Source organism: Crassostrea angulata, chromosome 2 (genome assembly GCF_025612915.1).
Source record: "Crassostrea angulata isolate pt1a10 chromosome 2, ASM2561291v2, whole genome shotgun sequence".
In the NCBI taxonomy this organism is placed as follows: domain Eukaryota; kingdom Metazoa; phylum Mollusca; class Bivalvia; order Ostreida; family Ostreidae; genus Magallana; species Magallana angulata.
In genome coordinates this window covers 66,302,533-66,311,105 of record NC_069112.1, presented here as the reverse complement: position 1 = coordinate 66,311,105, position 8,573 = coordinate 66,302,533, and the positions used below count along the sequence as shown (strand labels likewise).

General features: G+C 34.6%; 1 long non-coding RNA gene across 1 annotated transcript; it reads left to right on the top strand.

The window, feature by feature from the left end:
* The first annotated feature begins 1,572 nt into the window (after positions 1-1,572).
* On the top strand, positions 1,573-2,459 carry LOC128172848 (uncharacterized). The gene is made up of 2 exons (XR_008242360.1): positions 1,573-1,925; positions 2,159-2,459. It is a non-coding gene; the product is annotated as an uncharacterized LOC128172848 (long non-coding RNA).
* Positions 2,460-8,573: the final 6,114 nt, after the last annotated feature.

Below are 8,573 nucleotides of genomic sequence, written 5' to 3'. Positions count from 1 at the left end.
GCGATGTTTCAGTACTGAAACAATATTAAAATTCGCTATACATAAAAAATATTAAATACAGTTAGTGAAACATGATTTCTATTGGAACAAACCTAAATCAACTTTAACTTGCACGATCATGTTTTGACAGGCATGTATTTTTATTATTTATTTACATCGATAACTCTTACTGATAACTCTTACTGAGACCATTCGGCTGTGTACAAGCAGCACACATAACCTCGGACATCGGGTGAGACCTGCACCTGGCTGAACCTGTCAATCAAACTCTGTGTATTTGTTTTCATTGGATGGTCAGGCGTCTCTCTTTTGTCAAAAGCCAATGGAAAATTAATGACTTCAAGGTAATCGGAATCAGTATTTGATGAAGCACACAATTTAAATGATAGAAAATTTATTAATTATTTGAACAAAATTAAATGTAAACATAGAAAGGAAATAAAAAAATTAATTATTATGGGAATCTATACGCATGATACTCAATTCAAATAGATTATATTATGATTTTATTATTTTATGTAGCAAAATCACCCTTCCAACTGTTACTCAATTACATAACAATTGATGACCTGGGGCTATAAATGTTCTGAGCTGTGTGCGCTGAAGCGACACCCCAGATAGCATGACTACGTTGGGCCAACGTTGGTAATTGGTTGTACCGATGGTCGATGGTTGGCGTTGGGCACACAATGTTGGCCCAACGTTGAGCCAACATTATAACACATCTTTCATTGCACATTGATTGCTTTGTTGGCATGACAACGTCGGGCCAACGTTGGGCCAACATAAGTAAAACATGTGATCTCTATTTGTTGGTAATGCACAGTTGGCCCAACGTTGGGCCAACATCTTACCATGCCATGAATTTCGACTAAGTGTTTGCTGGTGTAACAATGTTGAGCCAACATTGGGCCAACAAAAGTAAAACATATGATCTATATTTGTTGGTGATGCGCAGTTGGCCCAACGTTGGGCCAACATCTAAATATGCTATGAATTCCAACTAAGTGTTTGTTGGCGTAACATTGTTGGGCCATGGGTGGGCCAACGTAGGTAAAACATGTGATCTCATTTAATTGTCTGTAATGCGCAGTTGGGCCAACATTGGGTCATTATTTTTACATGCTACGAATTATGACAGAGTTAAAACAAACAAACAGATAACATAAACACAACCACAAAAATTTAAGGTATAGGTTGGTAAATAATAAGTGATTTGCTCTGTTAATTTTGATTGCAATTATAAGGAATTTATAGTGTCTTAATTATGTTTGAACACATGAAAATGTTGATTAAAAAGTTTGTATGTATAACTAGTTGAGTTTAATCTATTTCTCTTACTTTGGAATACATAACATATGATACATTGTATGCATATAGATCTCAGTAATTTGGGATGAAAAATAGTTAATATATGTTATTGATTCAAAAAGTTTTAAACTGTCAAACATTGGCCCAACGTTGGTTCGTTGTTAGATTTTAAACCCGACAATGAATTTTTTTATTTTTAGAGAAATTTAGTGGAGGATTGTAAATTGTATTGGGCTTAAGTATTTAAAACTGTTGGGTCATAGATATTGGCCATTGTTGCTCTGTTGAGGGATGTTTATTGTTTATATAAATCTGATGAGCTGTATGTACATGTGTAGCTGGAGCGCCTATTGCATAACGAATCTTAAAGTGTCGAAATTAAGAGGCAGACGGAGCTCCTTTACTGCCCAAGTATCTGGGTCAGTGCTTCTCACAGCATGGGTCTGGCCAGTTTCCTTGGAGATCGGTCATCTGATATAACCAGGATGGTCAAAACTGCCACTTTTTATTTCAAATATATTGCAACCGTTGTGCGTGTACACCTATAGTAAATAGTGCTTTTTCTACTGTACAAATTATACATTAGAAGATTTGGGATATATATGCTACAAAAAGTAAGTACATGAAAAATTATTATATTAACTTATGTAAGTAATGATTTTCTTTCAAGAAATCGAATGCTTGTGCAATGTTTCTTTATATTAATTATATAATGTTTGAATTGTCAGTGAGTTAAATTAAAACAATATAGAAGTATTCATAATCATATTATACATTCCTTTACAGTATAACAGATTACGTTGATTCATATTGCACAATCAAAATAACAACTAAAATACATTTTCAGCCGCAGTAAGAAAAAACAGACTGTGTGCCTCTGCAACAGATGTAGAGATAGGGAATTAGGACAGGTTCCGTTTTTCAAAGACCGTGAAGGTGAAGGGAAAAAAGGGAAGAAAGAAAAAAAGCAAGGAGGTAACCCAAGCCACTGAAGCCAGTGACCCGGACAGTGATCAGACCCTACAGTTCGATTGTTACTAAGGAATTTACATAGACAAAGAAATATGCTAGCGATTCTTTTTAATTCTAAAAAGTGTTTAAATGTATTGTAAATTTTTACTAAGAAAGAATAAAATCTGTATACTATGTTTTCGTTGCATAGAATATTTGAACTCCTGCATCTTAATAGCCAAAAAGCAACAGGAATTAATTGGGACATGAGTGTTGAATTTAAATTGGGATTACATTGAATAAGTGCCGACATGCTACGTTTAGCCATTGGAAGTTTGATCGTTGTCACTACGTTAGCCCTCACCTGTTTACTAGGATGGACCAACGTTGACAGAGGACGTTGGGCCAATGTAATTTTCCTCGTAATATTTACGTTGGGCCAACGTTGACCCTCAGTTGTTAACTAAGTTGGACCAATGTTGGCGGGCTACGTTGGGCCAATGTAAATTTGCTCATCGGCCCTACGTTGGTCTAACATGTTGGACCAACGTAGGCCCAACATGTTGGGCCAACAAAGGGCCACAGTGCACTTATACATTGCGCCAATGTTATCTTGCCAACGTTGGGCCAACAAAGTGTGTTACATTGGGCCAACGTTGTCCCAACATATGCATGCTATCTGGGACAAGATTCTCGGTCGCATGCGGCAATTAAATTAACACAGACTGGCCGAATAAACAAAGGGGTGGGAAAGTGAAACAAAATGTTACACATAAGAAGAAACCACCAAAAATGATTTTTGACAGATCTTGCTATCTTTTCTCCAATTCAAAAAAAAAAATCCAGCGCGAGCACCTGTCAGCGGGGCGGGTGGAGCTGGGGGGGGGGGGGGGGGCAGCAATGAGTTCGTTTCCACAATGAAACTACAGAAGTGATTAATATGTGACCGATAGAACCTAATCTAAAGTTGTTTAAACTCATGTGAATAAATTTTAAAATAATCATCGAATGCCTCAATTCAGGGCATTCCTTTATCGTGCTAGCACCTACCGCAAACATGGAACTTTGATTATAATTTGATTTCATTTTTAAACTATCTTGTACGCTATCGTATAAATCAATGCTTAATCAACTGTACAAGTAAAATAAATTTATCTTTTCATCTTAAACCAATATAATAGTTGAAAACATAATAAAATATAGTTGTGTCCGTGCAAAATATGAAACATAAACGCGTCATAAGGAACATGTACAAAAACACGAACCGACCGCGGATCACTTATCCACTCGCGCCGGATCTCCTCAGCCATGTGCGAGGGATGATCATCATTTAAAGGTTTAATATTTGAGGGGGGTTGTTGATTTAAAACATTAATTGTACAGTTTTTAAAGTACTTTACCTAAACAAACCAACCATTAGTTGTCTAACGATTTTTCCGATTTGGAGTAATATCGTTCGTTAATATTCATTTACACTCAAATATTTAATTAAATATATATACAAGTAGGACAAACTTTTATAACATAAAATTAAAACAGTTCTTGTATATACGGCTATATTAACTCAAACACGTTCATATGCATGTAAGTGTAAGTCGCGGTGTGCGAATCTTGTGTATTAAATAACCGCTTTTGCCTTACCGCTAAGTAATGCAGCCGTGGCTGATCTCCTCGGCCGTGGGCGAAGAATAGATTACGTAAAGGTACAACGCGCAGAAACGCACAGCTCAGAACCAAGGAAGATTTGAAAAGTTTGCAGTATAATGACCTTATTCTATCAAATAGAAGTTATATATTTTAAACTTAAACCCCACAATTGATCTATGTCTATTATTGCTTTAGAGAATGACATTGCTTTTATTAATTAAATGAACTATTTCTTACTTGACATCCAATCGTTTAATCCACAAAAGATTCTGTGTAATCAAAACTAAAACAATTCTTGAGTTCGCGGCTAAATAAACTCATGTATGAGAGACGCAATTCTCGTGTATTAGATAACCGCTGACCGCTAGGAAGTCCAGCCGCGAGCATGGTAACCGATTTTCTCGGCCGAGGGCAAGGGAGAGCTTACATAATGGTACAGACACATGCAGCTCTGATTCAAAGTAGATTTTAAATGCATGGAGTTAATAACTAAAATATAATGCATAGAGTTTTTTAATTCCATATTTTGTGGTTTACTAGAAAAGAAAAAGAATGTTTTGTTTTCCAATTGCCGTTTTTAATGATTGTGCACTATAAGAACTTAACAACAATGACTTTAACTCCTAAAGGAAAAGCTTATACTCCAACAACAACAAAATTCTTATGAATTAATGCCTCCTGTATAAACCAGCATACTTTCTGCGGCAACTTTATGCCAGTTGTACGCACAAAGACTTTCGTTAACTTGTCAAATGACAACAGGTACATGTCAACATGTAAAGCATTTTACACTCATACTACACAAATCACTTATAAAATAACATTGTTACGACCTTTATGAGATCCCAACAAACAACTTTTTCAGCGACAGCCATACCAAAATCCTAACCGTTTTTGAGTTATTAAGCAAAAACTTTTAGGGGCTATTGGCCCTTAATTTAAGGGGCCAGCCCTTTTTATTGGTGTTAAATGAAAGCCCTTGATATTCTGCACAACTTTTATTCAACATGTTTTAACAAAATATTTTTCGTTAAAAAGATATAAAGGAAAATATGTCTAAATTTTTGCACTTTTTGGAATCCTGTTTTTTGACCCCCTACCTTTTCCTAAATAAAAAACGTAATCTAAAAACAAAAACTTATGTGCACCACTACAATGTCTCTGCTATTCAAATTCGTTGGATTCCCATTCCCTGCTATCATAGTCTCGGAGCCTTTGTCTGGAAACCAAAGGCCCTAAAAAATTTTAAAAGGGGAATAACTCGTTACCGGAAAGGGAATTCTAACTTTTATGAATTGAGGAAGATAGTGTTTTGTAAAGTCCATTAGCCCTGAAAAATTGAGCAAAAACCGTTCACAAATGAGCACGATATGAAGCCTCAAAGTTCGCGTCTAGGAAGAAAAAAAGAAAAAAGAAAAATAAGAACTAGACACGATCTCGTTGCGAGCAACGAGGAGGTCTTCCGTCTGATTTTAGAATTTGAGATATATGTTCGATCTTGATTTTGCTATTTAACAGCTAAACATGATTTAAAATAGAAAAACAGGGTCTACATTCTAAGGGCCAGATACTATTATGTTTCAGGGATAAGAGCTTTGCTCAACAAATGTTTTGAAATTCGTCACCGTTCTTGAGATATCTGAGAAAAAAAAGTTTTAGGGGCCAGTCCATTATCTCCTTATTGGAGCCGCTGAACCAAATTTTGAAGGTTGCATTTTGTAAAGTACATCATTTTGAGCATCTTTTCTTCTATACTGCATTTCAAAAAATTTTACTTTTTGAGATTTAGGTGGTCATAGTTTATGGACTCTTGACCCCTAAAATATCATTATTACATAACACATGAATAAATCATTACATTACTTGGATACAGAACTGTAAAATAAACGTATTTGCTTTTATAGCCTTTCATTTAATTTCCCTCAGTAAAGAGCTACAGATAAAAGATTTTAGAGCCCTTAAGTTCTCTAATTTGAGAGGCCAGCCCCCTTTTTTGATATCAAATAAAATGTCATTTAAATCTGAACACATTTTGTTCAACAACTGTTTAGAAATTCGTTACCGTTCTTGAGATATATAGGAAAGAACATTTTAGGGGCTGATCCCTAAACTCCTTATAGGGACAGCTTAACGAAATTTTGGAAATTGTATATAATTCAATACATCATTTTGAGCATATTTTCTTCTATACTGCATTTCAAAATATTTTTCCTCTCTGAGATATATGTGATCAAAATTCTTGACTTTTGGCCCCTAAAAACCCCTAATTACGTAACACATGATAAAATCATTACATTGCTTGGATACATAACTGTAAGATAAACATATTTGCTTCTATAACCGTTCTCAAAATACCCCTCAGTAAAAGGCTACAAATAAAAGACTTTAGATCCCTTTGGACCCCTAATTTTAGGGGCCAGCCCCTTTTTCTTGATATTTAATAAAAGGTCATTTAAATCTGAACACATTTTGTTCAACAACTGTTTAGAAATTCGTTACCGTTCTTGAGATATATGGGAAAGAACATTTTAGGGGCCGATCCCTTAACTCCTTATAGGGGCCGTTTAACGAAATTTTGAAAATTACATATGATTTAATACATCATTTTGAGCATCTTTTCTTCTATACTGCATTTCAAAATAGTTTTCCTTTCTGAGATATATGTAATCAAAATTCTGGCCTTTTGGCCCCTGAAAACCCCTAATTACGTAACACATGATAAAATCATTACATTGCTTGGATACATATCTGTGAGATAAACATATTTGCTTCTATAACCGTTCACAAAATACCCCTCAGTAAAAGGCTACAAATAAAAGACTTTAGAGCCCTTTGGACCCCTAATTTAAGGGGCCAGCCCCTTTTTCTTGATATCTAATAAAAGGTCATTTAAATCTGAACACATTTTGTTCAACAACTGCTTAGAAATTCGTTACCGTTCTTGAGATATATGGGAAAGAACATTTTAGGGGCCGATCCCTTAACTCCTTATAGGGGCCGTTTAACGAAATTTTGAAAATTACATATGATTTAATACATCATTTTGAGCATCTTTTCTTCTATACTGCATTTCAAAATAGTTTTCCTTTCTGAGATAAATGTAATCAAAATTCTGGACTTTTGGCCCCTAAAAACCCCTAATTACGTAACACATGATAAAATCATTACATTGCTTGGATACATAACTGTAAAATAAACATATTTGCTTCTATAACTGTTCACAAAATATCCCTCAGTAAAGGGCTACAGATCAAAGTCTTTAGAGCCCATTGGTCCCCTAATTTTAGGGGCCAGCCCCTTTTTCTCGATATCAAATGAAAGGTCTTGTAAAGATAAACTTTTTTTGCATTACATGTGTTAACAAAATATTTTTCAGAAAAGAGATAAACCAAGAAAACCATGAAAAATTACGACGTTTTTTTAGTCTCAATTTTCGGGACCAGGCGAGCTTTAACGCCTTTTGAGCATGACAAATTTGAATGCCAAATTGCACATCTACAATCTCTTGTCTACAATCCCTGAAAGTCTGAACTCAATATCTTTTACCGTTTAGGAGGAGATCCCTGGACAAGCCGACCCTCTGAAAATTACTAAAACGTCATTTTCTCAAGAACGGAAATGACGTCATCAAAATAAAAAAATGTATATTAAGTTCGGACTAATATCTATTAGATCTGAAAGTTTCACGAAAATCGGTTAAGCCATTTCCGAGAAATCGCCTGCACAAATTTTGTAAGAAAAAAAAAATAATAATAATAGGGAAAAAGAAACCGAACGAAAACAATAAGGTCTTCCGTTGGAAATAATCTTAACCAGCACAATAATAGAAAGGTCTTCCGTTGGAAACGGAAGACCTTAATTACCTGTAAAAATAGCTATAAACTGGATTCCAAAGAACTTACTTCCTGCAATTCATGAAAATGAACAGTATATTCTCTTTCTATGTTTAGATTTAATTTTGTTCAAATAATTAATAAATTTTCTATCATTTAAATTGTGTGCTTCATCAGATACTGATTCCGATTACCTTGAGGTCAGTAATTGTCCATTGGCTATTGACAAAATAGAGACGCTTGACCATCCAATGAAAACAAATACACAGAGTTTGATTGACAGGTACAGACAGGTGCAGGTCTCACCCGATGTCAGAGGTTATGTGTGCTGCTTGTTCACAGCCTAATGGTCTCAGTAAGACTTATCGATGTAAATAAATAAAAAAAAAATACATGCTTATCAAAACATGATCGTGTAAGTTAAAGTTTATTTAGATTTGTTCCAATAGATATCATGTTTTGCTAACTGTATTTTAAATTTTTTTATGTATAGCGAATTTTAATATTGTACCAGTACAAACATCGTATAAAAACGTTATATATACATGTAGTATGTATCTAGTCGTATTTTAATACATATACACTTCTTTTTTTGTTTGTTAAAAAATTATTCAATTTTGTAAAAAGATAAGACTAGTATATCATTTCTTCTAGATTTTTTTTAATGAAAATACCTACAAAAGAGTTTTGCCAATCACAAACAGTTTAAAGTAATGCAAAACACGGGCGCCATATTGAAACAATTAAATTGTCAGAGAGTTCCGAATGAAATCTGATGAACGTTTAACACGGTTCTTGCACGATTTACTCGAAACGATTTACACGCTTTGC